Here is a 16922-nt window from a genome sequence, read left to right as displayed (position 1 = left end):
GAATGCACTGTATACTGTTACAACATTCCCACGGAGAAAAGCACCAGGAATGGATGGCTTTCCGATGGAATTCTATTCAACATTCCCACGGAGAAAAGCACCATGAATGGATAGCTTTCCGATGGAATTCTATTCAACATTCCCACGGAGAAAAGCACCATGAATGGATGGCTTTCCGATGGAATTCTATTCAACATTCCCACGGAGAAAAGCACCAGGAATGGATGGCTTTCCGATGGAATTCTATTCAACATTCCCACGGAGAAAAGCACCAGGAATGGATGGCTTTCCAATGGAATTCTATTCAACATTCACACGGAGAAAAGCACCAGGAATGGATGGCTTTCCGATGGAATTCTATTCAACATTTTGGGACAAAGTAGTACCCCTATTTAAACAAATGACGACACACTCAATTCAGTGCTTCCTAGTTCCATGTATCAAACAGTTATTTCAGATATATTAAAACTAAGAAAATCTGGATTGTCCATTGTGGGTTATAGACCCACAAGTTAAATAAATTGTGACAATAAAATAACAAAGCTTATAAGCAATAGAATGGCAAAAGTATAGAAGGGTTTAAAGGGTATATTCTTACTGTATTAGTGTAAAAGGGTTTATTAGAAATAGATACTTAGAATCAGATACAAGAACATGTTTCAGTTTAATACAATATGCAAATAAACAAGATTTTTTAATAGTGGCTGTTGATGCCGAAAATACTTATGACCATCTTGAAGGCCTTTTCTATTCAAAACTTTGGAAGCTTTCAACTTTCCACCTGAAATAATAAATAAATACAAATATTTTGTATAAATGTCCTAAAGCAAAAATATATACAAATAATACATTATCTGATGAAATTGCTGTAGAAGAGGGATGTCCCCTCTCCACCCTACTGTTTGCACTGGCAATTGATCCGCTTGCAGAAATGATTAGTTAGGACCCAAACGTAACAGGTATCAGTATTGGTGAACATGAATGGAAACTACATGTATTTGTAGATGATCTCCTCATATACCAATATTAAAAACTCAATAGCCCCTTTGCCCATTTTTATTTTTTTTAATAATAAAAAATCGCAGGATATAAAAGTAACGTGGAAAAAAACAAAATAATGGCAATAGGACATTTTTTTTAAATAATAACTCACAATCTACAGCAATTCTTTAAATGGACCACAAAAAAATATGAAATACATGGATTGCTTAATAAGTGATAACAAACAACAAATACACAAATACATTATTTTAAAAAGTATACTCACTCAAAATAAACTTTATACGGGCAATTAAAAGTTAAAAGGCAATTAAAAAGGAAAATGTAACATGTTCCTAAGTCTGAGAGTGGTTTTAACCTTCCAGACGTGGAATTGTATCAACTCGCTACCCAAGGTTTTTTACATACGACATATAGTTAAATACACTAAAGAGGAACAATGGGTACATATTGAAGATGTGCATTCTCATCGACAGAATCTTTTTACGTGTCTATGTTCAAAGCATAAATGTAAGAAAATAGTTAATAACACAACATTGTTAATAACTTCCTAGTTAAGAACACAATAACAATATGGAAGAAAAATAATGGTATTCTACAAGAACCAATGTCACTCCCTAATAACTAACCTGATGAAACAATCCTTGGAAAGCTTTTCACAATTCACAGATACGTTGGTCCATACCGGAAAAATAAAGGCATAAAAACCGTAAATGACTTGGTAACAGGAAGTACATTTATTTCCATGACAGAAAAAAAATGCATGCAAATTATAAGTTACATATCACCTTGCAGTGAGTTTATCCAACTGACAAATATAAACTAACCAAGACTTAAAAAGAGCTGATGTTGGCACAAGATGGAGGGAGTGTTGCAACATAATTAATGAAATTACAGTTAATGTATGCTTAATCCAGCACAAACTAATGCATATCATTTATTGTACAAGAGACAAAATTCACAAATTCTCCAGTAGAACAGCAGTCATGTCTTAATTGTAAAACTAACAATGACTCAATAATCCATGCTTCCTGGGAACGCTATGAAGTCTGGAAGTTGTGGGCGGAGCTAGAAACTTGGCTGTCAGAAGTATTACACTGTAAACATACTTTTAATCCGTCTGTCGGCATATTTCAAGACATGGCATGTGGGGGTGTGGTGAGATGCCCAATGGGCTGGACGATTCTCATCACTCATCTTGAAAATAAGTATAATAAAAACATGGAAATCAATCAATCGGCCATGATTAACAGAATGGAAAAATCTAGTGATTTACTAATAACATTTTGAAATAGCATGGGCGACAAGAAAAGCAAACAATTTAAGGCCAAGTGGCAAACAATATTGCAGGCACGAGGGATTTGGGTGTGAGCAGGTCTGGGTAGATGAGATGAGATAAAGTAACTTTTTGTGTGCGTCTGTAATTGTTGTTTGGATAAGTTTGTACATGGAGTGAAAAGAGAAATAGTATAAAAAATGAACTGTTTGCAAAGAATATCCAATACTTGTAACGGCTGTTTGAAGAAGAGGACCAAGGTGCAGCGTGGTACGTGTTCATGATTTTTAATAAACCTGAACACTAGAACAAAAAATAACAAAGCGGAACAAACGAAACAGTTCTGTCTGGTGCAGACACACAAAATAGAAAATAACTATCCACAAAACACAGGTGGGAAAAGGATACCTAAGTATGGTTCTCAATCAGAGACAACGGTAGACAGCTGCCTCTGATTGAGAATCACACCCGGCCAAACACACAGAAATAGAAAACATAGAACACAAAACATAGAATGCCCACCCCAACTCACGCCCTGACCAAACCAAAATAGAGACATAAAAAGGATCTCTAAGGTCAGGGCGTGACAATACTTGAATATGTTGCTTTCTAGCCATTTAATGAACCCATATTGTACCAAGTGTGTTGACGAACAACACATCGTGTCATACAGGAAGGACCCGAGAGACAACCTTCATAGAAAGTGAAACATAATAACACACCTTGGTATGTTGTGTTTGGTTATAGTGATGCACAATGACTGAAGCTAATGTATAAATACAAACAGAAACATGTCCTCTGACCCCAAAACTTGTCTTCTCCCCTGCTTTTCGAAGAAAAAAACACACACACGCATGCATGCTCTCTCCCACTTTCTCTCTCTCTCTCTCTCTCTCTCTCTCTCTCTCTCTCTCTCTCTCTCTCTCTCTCTCTCTCTCTCTCTCTCTCTCTCTCTCTCTCTCACACACACACACACACACACACACACACACACACACACACACACACACACACACACACACACACACACACACACACACACACACACACACACACACACACATACACACAAACAGAGAAATGGGACAATCCCTTACGACCCCTGACAAAACAGGATTTCTCTAATCTCTGCTTTTGTGACTTCCTGTGTAGTGTTCTAATTAGTTTTTTTGTTTTGTTATGTCATCCTAGGGGAATGCTGGGTAATGACCTTGCCTGTAAACAAACAATCTCTTTAGTGTTAATTAATCTGGCTACAATGAACACCCTATGCTCTCTGGCAATTATAAAAGAAGACACACACACACACACAGAGCCCCTTACTCCTGGGCATTGAGCAAACTTCATGAAGCCCTCATTTACTTTAATGAGCAGTAATTATAAAGGGAAACACAAACACACACACACACCACAGTAAAAGTAGCACCCTGATTATGTAACCTTTGGGAAGGCCAGAGATTAACCTCCCCTCTGTCCAGCAATAAGGACTCTGCCGGTGTAACCCTTAGGAAGGCCAGTGGTTAACCTCCCCTCTGTCCAACAGTAAGGACTCTGCCGGTGTAACCCTTAGGAAGGCCAGTGGTTAACCTCCCCTCTGTCCAGCAATAAGGACTCTGCCGGTGTAACCCTTAGGAAGGCCAGTGGTTATCCTCCCCTCTGTCCAACAGTAAGGACTCTGCTGGTGTAACCCTTAGGAAGGCCAGTGGTTAACCTCCCCTCTGACCAACAGTAAGGACTCTGCTGGTGTAACCCTTAGGAAGGCCAGTGGTTAACCTCCCCTCTGTCCAGCAATAAGGACTCTGCCGGTGTAACCCTTAGGAAGGCCAGTGGTTATCCTCCCCTCTGTCCAACAGTAAGGACTCTACTGGTGTAACCCTTAGGAAGGCCAGTGGTTAACCTCCCCTCTGACCAACAGTAAGGACTCTGCTGGTGTAACCCTTAGGAAGGCCAGTGGTTAACCTCCCCTCTGTCCAACAGTAAGGACTCTGCTGGTGTAACCCTTAGGAAGGCCAGTGGTTAACCTCCCCTCTGACCAACAGTAAGGACTCTGCTGGTGTAACACTTAGGAAGGCCAGTGGTTAACCTCCCCTCTGTCCAACAGTAAGGACTCTGCTGGTGTAACCCTTAGGAAGGCCAGTGGTTAACCTCCCCTCTGTCCAACAGTAAGGACTCTGCTGGTGTAACCCTTAGGAAGGCCAGTGGTTAACCTCCCCTCTGTCCAACAGTAAGGACTCTGCTGGTGTAACCCTTAGGAAGGCCAGTGGTTAACCTCCCCTCTGTCCAACAGTAAGGACTCTGCTGGTGTAACCCTTAGGAAGGCCAGTGGTTAATCTCCCCTCTGTCCAACAGTAAGGACTCTGCTGGTGTAACCCTTAGGAAGGCCAGTGGTTAACCTCCCCTCTGTCCAACAGTAAGGACTCTGCTGGTGTAACCCTTAGGAAGACCAGAGATTAACCTCCCCTCTGACCAACAGTAAGGACTCTGCTGGTGTAACCCTTAGGAAGGCCAGTGGTTAACCTCCCCTCTGTCCAACAGTAAGGACTCTGCTGGTGTAACCCTTAGGAAGGCCAGAGGTTAACCTCCCCTCTGTCCAACAGTAAGGACTCTGCTGGTGGAACCCTTAGGAAGGCCAGTGGTTAACCTCCCCTCTGTCCAACAGTAAGGACTCTGCTGGTGTAACCCTTAGGAAGGCCAGTGGTGTATGTTGGGTGGGAATGAATGAGAGTGGATGAGTAAGTCAATGGATGGATGGGAGTAAGTGTGTCAGAGGGGTGGGCAAAGATGGGAGGTAGGGAAAAGCATCGCTTCGGTGGGCAAGGGCCGGAGGTTGGGACAAGCTTGGCTTGGTTGTGGTAAAGTGGGGCGAAAACAGGGAAAGGGAGGTGGAGAGGGATGGGTTTGGTTTGGGAGAGAAGGAAGGATTTAACTATAATACAATGTAATTGTATTTATTTGTGTGACTTGCCAACCTGCTGTAAAATGAATAAGAGTTCTGGACGGATTAGGAGAGGAATCATTATTATTATTCCTTGTTTGTTATTATAATTAAGAATCAATGGAGAGAGTGGAGAGGGGCTCTATCCGAGGGATTGGGACCGGGTGACTGGGAGAGCATCAGACACATTTCTGAGGTGTGTGACCTCCATTCATCTCACTTCAGTCTCTCGGTGGACCCACTCTCCCCAAGTAGACCCCAAACAGCCATTATATTTTAATTTCATTTATAAGTTAATACAAACTCACCACAATACTTACATTGTACATAAGTGGCAGTCTTTCTTCAATGACATAATCCACAGACTGTTGGTACATTAGGAGAGAAGTTGGATCTTATAAGCCCTAAAAAGGCATAACGCCTCAAAGCACAAAGAAGTACTTTGCTTCTGTTTTCTGTCAAATGTCTTCTCAGCACACACGCTCACACGCTCTATATACACTACATGATCAAAAGTATGTGGACACCTGCTCGTCGAACATCTCATTCCAAAATCATGGTCATTAATATGGAGTTGGTCTACTTAAAGACGGGGAGTTATTCGCTGTACAAAAAAGCAAGGTGAACACAGCTGTTGCTAAGAGATGAGAGGTTGGGAAGGAGGTTGGGTGTAGGAGTGCTACGATTGTGGATTTTACACTCAGTATGATCTTTGACAGAAAACAATCGTATAAATATCATTTTTTCAAAATAAAACTGTGCGATCATAGTCTGTCATTTTAATGTGAATGTGAGAATGTGGCTGTGATTGATACATGTCCTTCAACTCAGAGGACACTGAGGTCATACTGCCACCTTGTGCATAGCGTCTGTAACAACATGTGGGACTGTACTGAAGGCCTTGTGTTGAACTACACAAAAAGGGGGAATTTGATTGGCAGAAGTTAAAATAAGACAAATAAATCCAATGATGGTGATCTATTTAATTTAACACCATTTAGTTTAATATGACCAAATAAATAAAAACACATTAAATGTGCCCTCAACCAACTCTACCAACAAACAGAGACACACACACACACATTGATTGATGGTGATGCTGTTGATATCTGCTGTTGATATGCTGTTGATATCTGCTGTTGATATCTGCTGTTGATATCTGCTGTTTATATGCTGTTGATATCTGCTGTTTATATCTGCTGTTGATATCTGCTGTTGATATGCTGTTGATATCTGCTGTTGATATGTTGTTGATATGCTGTTGATATGTTGTTGATATGCTGTTGATATGCTGTTGATATGTTGTTGATATGCTGTCGATATGCTGTTGATATGCTGTTGATATGCTGTTGATATGCTGTTGATATGTTGTTGATATGCTGTTGATATGCTGTTGATATGCTGTTGATATGCTGTCGATATGCTGTCGTTATGCTGTCGATATGTTGTTGATATGCTGTTGATATGCTGTTGATATGTTGTTGATATGTTGTTGATATGCTGTTGATATGCTGTTGATATGTTGTTGATATGCTGTTGATATGTTGTTGATATGTTGTTGATATGCTGTTGATATGCTGTTGATATGTTGTTGATATGCTGTTGATATGCTGTTGATATGCTGTTGATATGTTGTTGATATGCTGTTGATATCTGCTGTTGATATGTTGTTGATATGCTGTTGATATGCTGTTGATATGTTGTTGATATGTTGTTGATATGTTGTTGATATGCTGTTGATATGTTGTTGATATCTGCTGTTGATATGCTGTTGATATGCTGTTGATATGTTGTTGATATGCTGTTGATATGCTGTTGATATGCTGTTGATATGTTGTTGATATGCTGTTGATATCTGCTGTTGATATGTTGTTGATATGCTGTTGATATGTTGTTGATATGCTGTTGATATGTTGTTGATATGCTGTTGATATGTTGTTATTATGCTGTTGATATGCTGTTGATATGCTGTTGATATGTTGTTGATATGCTGTTGATATGCTGTTGATATGTTGTTGATATGCTGTTGATATGCTGTTGTTATGTTGTTGATATGCTGTTGATATGTTGTTGATATGCTGTTGATATGTTGTTGATATGCTGTTGATATCTGCTGTTGATATCTGCTGTTGATATGCTGTTGATATGTTGTTGATATGCTGTTGATATCTGCTGTTGATATGCTGTTGATATCTGCTGTTGATATCTGCTGTTGATATATGCTGTTGATATCTGCTGTTGATATGCTGTTTATATCTGCTGTTGATATCTGCTGTTGATATCTGCTGTTGATATCTGCTGTTGATATCTGCTGTTGATATCTGCTGTTGATATGCTGTTGATATGTTGTTGATATGCTGTTGATATGTTGTTGATATGTTGTTGATATGCTGTTGATATGCTGTTGATATGTTGTTGATATGTTGTTGATATGCTGTTGATATGCTGTTGATATGTTGTTGATATGCTGTTGATATGTTGTTGATATCTGCTGTTGATATGTTGTTGATATCTGCTGTTGATATCTTCCATCAGTCCAGACACAGAATGAAGCAACTGAGGACGGGGCCAAATGTCTGAAAGTAGGTACTACATCATCCTGTTCCCAAAGTGATCCATCTAAAACCTTTGATCAACACCAACCAGTCTTTGCTCTTCTAAGTAGACTCTGTGTCCCACACTGCTGCTCCTTGAGCCTGCCTCATCAGCTGTTTCTTCCTGGCTTCCTGGAAGGTCATCATACAGTCTTTGAAGGTCTGGACCTGGCTCTGAAACTTCATCCAGTCCTGGTGGTCGGCCCTGCCCTCCTGGACGGCATAGTGCTGCTCCATACAGCCTGTCCTGCTGGGTCGTCCTCATCCTGGTCCTCGCTGGGGCTGGGCCGACGGCTCCGGTCGTGGAATGGAGGGGAGGCCATTTTGGGAGGCAGCTTTGTCTGAGAGGGGAGTTAGAGGGATTGGAGTAGAGAAAGGCAATGTCATGAAAGAGCTCAGGGGTGTATTCACTAAGAACCAAACGGAAGCAAACAGAACGAAATAGGGAGATACTAAAGGGTCTAATAAAAACTCTTGTTTTCGTTGCGAAAATGTTTATGTTGCGAAATGTTTTGCTACAGTCCACTAATGAATACATTACATTCCATGCTGTTTAACTCCCAGTATATGTTTCTCTCAACGCTGCAGGGGAAATGTAACAACAAAAAAACATTTGAGCGGTGACTACTGTGGGCGGACTGGAGCTCCGACGTTACATAAAATGATTTTTTAAGCTGCTGATTTCAGCACCAAAAGAAAATCCTGAAAGTACAGAACAGTGAGGTTTTGTCGTAAATAGTGGAGTTGAGGTTAATTGGCTGCATAACTGGGTCATTTATGTTTACGTACACAAATGGTGAATCCATGATTTATATATACACTAAATCACCATGCCTCTGTCTTGGCACACCCCCACCGTTGTAAGATATATTTTGGAAGCTATAGAAATGCATTTATTAATGTCTATATTTGTTTTTGCCACATTTATTCTATTACAGACACCTTAATGCATCGTTTTAAATTATATTATATGAGCTAAACAGACAAAAATACAAAATAGTTTTTGTAAGTTACTAATGTTACTGTCCCCACTACAACATCCGAAAAATACTTAAATACATGTAATTGTCCTTGAAACATTAAATTGAAATACTGTAGAATTCCATTCATTTCTATGGAGGACTGCTTCCTCTAAAGGTGTTCAAAGCCTCTCGTTGACCAACACATAGCCTCAACAATCCAGAGTTTATATACATCATTGGTGTAAACACACCATTGTTTGGTTGTCTACCTAGCTAACTTACTAGCTAATCAGCCTCATGGCTGGCTCTGGGCCATTGGCCTTCGTTGGATACGCATTTCTTAGATGTCACGCTTGTCGTTAGGCGAAAGAGAGGAGGACCAAAACGCAGCGTGATGTGAATCCATTCTTCTATTTATTAAACGAAGAACACTTAAACAAACTATACAAACTAAACAAAATAACAAACGACCGTGACGCTAATGAAACCAAGTGCAGACATGCAACATCAACTAAAATAGACAATCACCCACAACCCACAATGACCAGACAGGCTACCTAAATATGGTTCCCAATCAGACAACGACTAACACCTGCCTCTGATTGAGAACCATATCAGGCCAAACACAGAAACAGAAAAACTAGACACACAACATAGAATGCCCACTCAGATCACACCCTGACCAAACAAAACATAGAAACATACAAAGCAAACTATGGTCAGGGCGTGACAGTAGAGCTGATACAGCGCATTGTCCAACGCTAGTCTGGCGGTAGTCAAAGTGCTCAAAGGTCATTTCTTTCAAGTTTTGGATAAACGACCGCTTGCGCACACAGGGAGAGAAGTTTGTTGGCATTCTGGCAACATCTATACTTTGATGAGTAAACAAAATGATGCTGAAGCCAGTCACTAAATCCAAAAGCATTTTTTTGTACCTTTATTTAACTACCCAAGTCCGTTAAGAACAAATTCTTATTTACAATGACAGCCTACTCCGGCCAAACCTGGATGACGCTGGGCCAATTGTGCACCTCCCAATCACAGCCGGATGTGATACAGCCTGGATTCAAACCAGGGACTGTAGTGATGCCTCATGCACTGAAATGCAGTGCCTTAGACCGCTGCACCACTCGGTTAGCAAGCTAAATAACTTAACATCACAATCAACTGCACAGCCTTAAAATGACCTCCATTAACATCAGGGAACAGAAGTTATACAAATCATTCTAATACATTATAATGATCAACTTTTTTGAAAGCAGTAGCTACTTGGAATTTGAATCCTTGAATTGAATACCTTGAGCCGCTGAACATTCACATTCATGTTACCCCCCGTGGATTTCATAACATAGGGGAAGTCTTTACAGAACGGACAGGACAGGTGACGGCTTACTTTGGACACATCGTTTCCGAGGCACCGTAGCATCAAAGACAGTATAGGATGTTTAGAAACTCTGTGGTAGCAAACAGTGCCTTCAAATACTATGTATACCTCTTGACTTATTCCACATTTTGTTCTTGTTACAGCCTGAATAAAACATTTAGTAAATCAATGTTTTTTCTCTCACCATCTACACCCCATAATGACAAAAAGTGACATTATTTTTGGACATTCATTGAAGATTTCATACAGACATCTAATTTACATAAGTATTCACACCCCTGTGTCAATACATGTTAGAATCCCCTTTGGCGGTGATTACAGCAGTGACTCTTTCTGGGTAAGTCTCTAAGAGCTTTGTACACCTGGATTGTAAAATATTTGCAAATTATTATTTTTAAAATACTTCAAGCTCTTTTAAGTTGGTTGTTGAACATTGCTAGACAGCCATTTCCAAGTCTTGCCATATATTTTCAAGTTAATTTAAGTCAAAACTGTAACTAGGCCACATCTTTGTAAGCAACTCCAGTGTACATTTGGGTCTTGTATTTTAGATTATTGTTGTGCTGAAAGGTGAATTTTTCACTCAGTGTCTGTTGGAAAGCAGACTGAACAAGGTTTTCCTCAAGGGTTATGCATGTTCTTACAGTCGCTTTATTCCATTTATTTTTATCCTAAAAACCTCCCTATTCCTTGCCAATGTCCAGCATACCCATAACATGATGCAGCCACCACCATGCTTGAAAATATGAAGAGTGGTACAAAGTGATGTGTGGGATTTGCCCCAAACATAACACTTTGTACTCGGGACATAAAGTGAATTTCTTTGCCAATTTCTTTGCAGTTTTACTGTATTGCCTTATTGCAAACAGGATGCATGTTTTGGAATCTTTTTATTCTGTACAGGTTTCTCTCTTTTAACTCTGTCATTTAGGTTAGTATTGTGGAGTAACTACAGTGTTGTTGATGTATCCTCAGTTTTCTCCTGTCACAGCCATTAAACTATGTAACTGTTTTAAAGTCACAATTGGCCAAATCCCTGAACGGTTTCCTTCCTCTCCGGCAACTGAGTTAGGAAGGGCGCCTGCATCTTTGTAGTGACTGGGTGTATTGATACACCATCCAAAGTGTAATTAATAACTTCACCAAGCTCAAAGGATATTCAATGTCTGCTTTTTTATTTCTACCCATTTCTACCAATAGGTGTCCTTCTTTGTGAGGCTTTGTAAAAACCTATCTGGTCTTTGTGGTTGAATCAATGTTTGAAATTCACAGCTCGACTGGGGGACCTTACAGATAATTGTATGTGTGGGTTACAGAGATGGCGTAGTCATTCAGAAATCATGTTAAACACTATTATTGCACACAGAGTGAGTCCATGCAACTTATTATGCGACATGTTAAGCATATTTTTACTCTTGAACTTATTTAGGCTTGGCATAACAAAGGGGTTGAATACTTAGACTCATTACATTTCAGCTTTTAATTTCTAAAAACATATTTCCACTTTGACATTAAGGGGTATTATCTGTAGGTCAGTGACACAAAATGTACATTTTATCAATTTTAAATTCAGGCTGTAACACAACAAAATGTGGAAAAAGTCAAGGGTTGTGAGTACTTTCTGAGGGCACTGCGATTTGCCAGAATAGTAACTTGTAAACAAAAGCAAAGTACGCTAAATAAGAATGATTGTACTCCAGCCACTGTACTCAGAAACACTTGTTTATAATACATAGTATTACATAGAAAAAGTACAAAATAAATGTATCAAACTGGATGCTGTAACAGTTGCATCTTCCGAAGAACCCTATGCAGGATGCATATTTCACCCAACTGAATATAGGCTTCCCTAGGGCATCCTATGAGAGATCTGTTCATTAAAGTATGCTAATCATTTCCTATTGTTGTGCATGGGCACCATCTTGAGGATTCAGCCCATATAAAACCTCTAGCCTCACGGGACACATTGTGCTTCTCTGTGTCCTTTCTGTGTAATTATTGGCTGACTGAGACAGTAAACAACAGATAAATAGAAGATTTTGAATATTAGAATTAGAACCAATAGAATGCGGCTCATTCTCACGGGGACTGACTGGTCATTCAATACCCAGACATTGATACCTTGTGTCCTTTAATAATATTGTTTACATTTTGTTTTCTGTTAGGCCTATTTTTATACCTGTTTTTGCTTTGTCATTATGGGGTTATTGTGTGTAGATTGATGAGGGAAAAAACTATTGAATCTATTTCAGAATAATAAGGCTGTGACGTAACAAAATTTTGAATAAATCAATGGGTCTGAATACTTTCCAAATGCACTGTATATGTAGGTTTGATTAGGTCATGTACAAGCTAATTCTAAAACTCTGGGCCTACCCACAAAGGTTTGGTTAGATTAGGTCATGTACAAGCTAATTCTAAAACTCTGGGCCTACCCACAAAGGTTTGGTTAGGTTAGGTCATGTACAAGCTAATTCTAAAACTCTGGGCCTACCCACAAAGGTTTGGTTAGATTAGGTTGGGGTTAGGTTATGTAAAAGCTAATTCTAAAACTCTGTCCTACCCACAAAGGTTTGGTTAGGTTAGGTCATGTACAAGCTAATTCTAAAACTCTGGGCCTACCCACAAAGGTTTGGTTAGATTAGGTTGGGGTTAGGTTATGTAAAAGCTAATTCGAAAACTCTGGGCCTACCCACAAAGGCTTGGTTAGGTTGGGGTTAGGTTATGTAAAAGCTAATTCGAAAACTCTGGGCCTACCCACAAAGGCTTGGTTAGGTTAGGTCATGTACAAGCTAATTCTAAAACTGTGGGCCTACCCACAAAGGTTTGGTTAGATTAGGTTGGGGTTAGGTTATGTAAAAGCTAATTCTAAAACTCTGTCCTACCCACAAAGGTTTGGTTAGGTTAGGTTGGGGTTAGGTTACGTACAAACTAATTCTAAAACTCTGGGCTTACCCACATAATTTGGTTAGGTTGGGGAGCATAGACATTATCAAGGCCACTGATAGTGTAACACTCAATTATAACTTGCTATCAAATATGGCTCAAGTTTGTGAGTAGAGTGAAATGCTACATGTCGTTCATCCCCCTGAGTTGGGGTTATCTAATATCTGTGTAGAGAGGTGAGGAGGAAGGAGCAGTATGAATGGTCAACAATCAGCATTTTTTATGAAGCAAAGTGATCAAAATGCTCATATAGCAGTTTAGAGCTGACATCTGCATGAGTAGCTGACTGGCTGTTTCTCACACACACACACACACACACACACACACACACACACACACACACACACACACACACACACACACACACACACACACACACACACACACACACACACACACACACACACACACACGCAGAGAGACACACACACACACACACACACACACACACACACACACACACACACACACACACACACACACACACTGGTTGGGCTGCCTGCAGGCTCTTTAGAAATGCTGATATGTTGTATTTTGTGAGGATGTTCCGTTTACGTTGCAGTTAAATTATTTTCTTATTTTTACAGTAAAAAACAATTACAATGGATACACCTCATATACTTGTTTTATCCTTACCCCAATTGCAGGGAGAAGGTATGGTTTTGTAATAGGATGTAATAATTGGTCCCATTAGAAACACCATTGACCAAAACGTTGTGTTTTATTTAAAGCACGGTTTTTAATTTGATTAGAGAATATAAATGTACCTAACTTTAGGTATAAACAAAAACAGACTCAACACTGCTGTGGAATGGCATTGTTCTTGTCTTATTCAGAGTTCTGGAATGCCATTGTTGCATTAGGAGAGTTCTATAAAGATGTTGTCTTCAGATAGTTCTGGAATGCTATTGTTGCATTAGGAGAGTTCTATAAAGATTTTGTCTTCAGAGTTCTGGAATGCCATTGTTGCATTAGGAGAGTTTTATAAAGATGTTGTCTTCAGAGTTCTGGAATGCCAGTGTTGCATTAGGAGAGTTTTATAGGGATGTTGTCTTCAGATAGTTCTGGAATGCTATTGTTGCATTAGGAGAGTTCTATAAAGATTTTGTCTTCAGAGTTCTGGAATGCTATTGTTGCATTAGGAGAGTTCTTTAAAAATGTTATTGTCTTCGTCAGAGTTCTGGAATGCTATTGTTGCATTAGGAGAGTTCTATAAAGATGTTGTCTTCAGAGTTCTGGAATGCTATTGTTGCATTAGGAGAGTTCTATAAAGATGTTATTGTCTTCTTCAGATAGTTCTGGAATGCTATTGTTGCGTTAGGAGAGTTCTATAAAGATGTTATTGTCTTCGTCAGAGTTCTGAAATGCTATTGTTGCATTAGGAGAGTTCTATAAAGATGTTATTGTCTTCTTCAGAGTTCTGGAATGCTATTGTTGCATTAGGAGAGTTCTATAAAGACGTTATTGTCTTCTTCAGAGTTCTGGAACGCTATTGTTGCATTAGGAGAGTTCTATAAAGATGTTATTGTCTTCTTCAGATAGTTCTGGAATGCTATTGTTGCATTAGGAGAGTTCTATAAAGATATTGTCTTCAGAGTTCTGGAATGCTATTGTTGCATTAGGAGAGTTCTATAAAGATGTTGTCTTCAAAGTTCTGGAATGCTATTGTTGCATTAGGAGAGTTCTATAAAGATGTTATTGTCTTCTTCAGATAGTTCTGGAATGCTATTGTTGCGTTAGGAGAGTTCTATAAAGATGTTATTGTCTTCGTCAGAGTTCTGGAATGCTATTGTTGCATTAGGAGAGTTCTATAAAGATGTTATTGTCTTCTTCAGAGTTCTGGAACGCTATTGTTGCATTAGGAGAGTTCTATAAAGATGTTATTGTCTTCTTCAGAGTTCTGGAATGCTATTGTTGCATTAGGAGAGTTCTATAAAGACGTTATTGTCTTCTTCAGAGTTCTGGAACGCTATTGTTGCATTAGGAGAGTTCTATAAAGAAGTTGTTTTATTTAATTATTTTTATTTAATTTTTAGAAAAAGTAGATTTTAAAAACAGTCACAAACATATGTGATGTGGTAACACATTCAAACAGCTTTTTAACAAAAACATAATCTCCACGTTCCCCCCCTTCCCTGCCACCCCCTTCTGCCCCTCATACCCGGCACCTGACCCCTCACCCCGGAACCCCTGACTAGTTACCCGGGACACTCCAGAGTTCCGGAGGAGTGGGTCGCTCTTCATCAGGCGGCTCGGCTTCTCCTCACACTCACCATCATTCTTCAGAGTTCTGGAATGCTATTGTTGCATTAGGAGAGTTCTATAAAGATGTTATTGTCAATTTCAGAATTCTGGAATGCTATTGTTGCACTTGGAGAGTTCTATAAAGATGTTGTTGTCTTCAGATAGTTCTGGAACCAGGTCACTGTCATCTGGAGGTTCTGGAACTCCGTTGTTGCTCTGTGAACCCATCCTTCAGGTGCTGATTGTCTGCAGGTTCTCCAGCACTACGTAGCCATGTGTGCTGAACTCTAATCTTCCCCAATCCAGAACGCTACATGGTCTGAAGCTTCCTGCCTACACGTAGACCTCTATCTTACATGGAGAGAGGACCAAGTCCAACATGTGCACATCTGTTAGCTGGCCATTGAAGCTGTTTGTATACTGAAACGCTCCTCCATAGGAATCTTGGTCCTGTCCTATGACACTGAAAACATCACCTATTGGCCTATTGGGGATTATCCTGTTCCTCATATCATGTCCAAGACCTAAAGGTCAAGAAGGAAAACGTTTTATTGTGTGTGCAACTTTATGCAATACCTGGCCTTTAAAACAGGTGATAACCCAATCCCTGGCCTCTGAACAGATGATAACCCCATACCTGGCATTTGAATAGATGATAACTAAATTAAGAATACCTGGCCTTTGAACGGGTGATAATGTCAAGGTGTGGGTGTAGCTGGTGCATTGGAAGTCAGGCACAGGAGAGCAGAGATGAGTGGACAAGGCACTTTACTGAGGCAACATATGAATAGAACGCAATCGCGTCACAAAAACAAATGCCCTCAGAATAGGTGAGGCAGCACTAAGTACAAAATAACAAGGTACAAAGTACAGGCTGTCAAAAAGCACGGGTGTAAAATAGAACCCGGCGCAAACCAGCCGGAAGAGTGCCAACCCGACAATCAACAATTACACACACAGACATGGGGGGAACAGAGGGTTAAATACACAACATGTAATGAGGGAATGAATACCAGGTGCGTGGGAAAACAAGACAAAACAAATGGAAAATGAAAAGTGGAGCGGCGATGGCTAGAAGACCAGTGACGTCGACCTCCGAACGCCACCCGAACAAGGAGAGGGACCGACTTTGGTGGAAGTCGTGACAACAGCGGCAGAATTCAGAAACTGTTCTTACAGTGTTCTCCCTGTACACCAAGTCAGAACTGTAGATTAAATAAAGGGGGCATATAAGCAGACAATGAATGTTCTTACAATATTCAATGATTACATTTCTCTAAAACAGTTTATAGGCTACATGTGCACCACCAAGTCAGAACACTAGGCGAAATTAAGAGGGGAAAATTGACCAAATTATTAAGGTGAGGCACCAAGGCTACTGAGAGTTTACTACACAACATACACTTAGTATTACTTTCTTAGCTACAGTATACATACAGTTGAAGTCAGAAGTTTACATACACCTTAGCCAAATACATTTAAACTCAGTTTTTCACAATTCCTGACATTTAATCCTAGTAAAAATGCAATGTCTTCGGTCAGTTAGGATCACCACTTTTTATTAAGAATGTAAAATGTCAGA

The sequence above is a fragment of the Salvelinus alpinus genome, chromosome 24 (genome assembly GCF_045679555.1).
Source record: "Salvelinus alpinus chromosome 24, SLU_Salpinus.1, whole genome shotgun sequence".
Classification (NCBI taxonomy): Eukaryota; Metazoa; Chordata; class Actinopteri; order Salmoniformes; family Salmonidae; genus Salvelinus; species Salvelinus alpinus.
The sequence above is the reverse complement of the archived record's forward strand: the minus strand, read 5'-3'. Positions refer to the sequence as shown.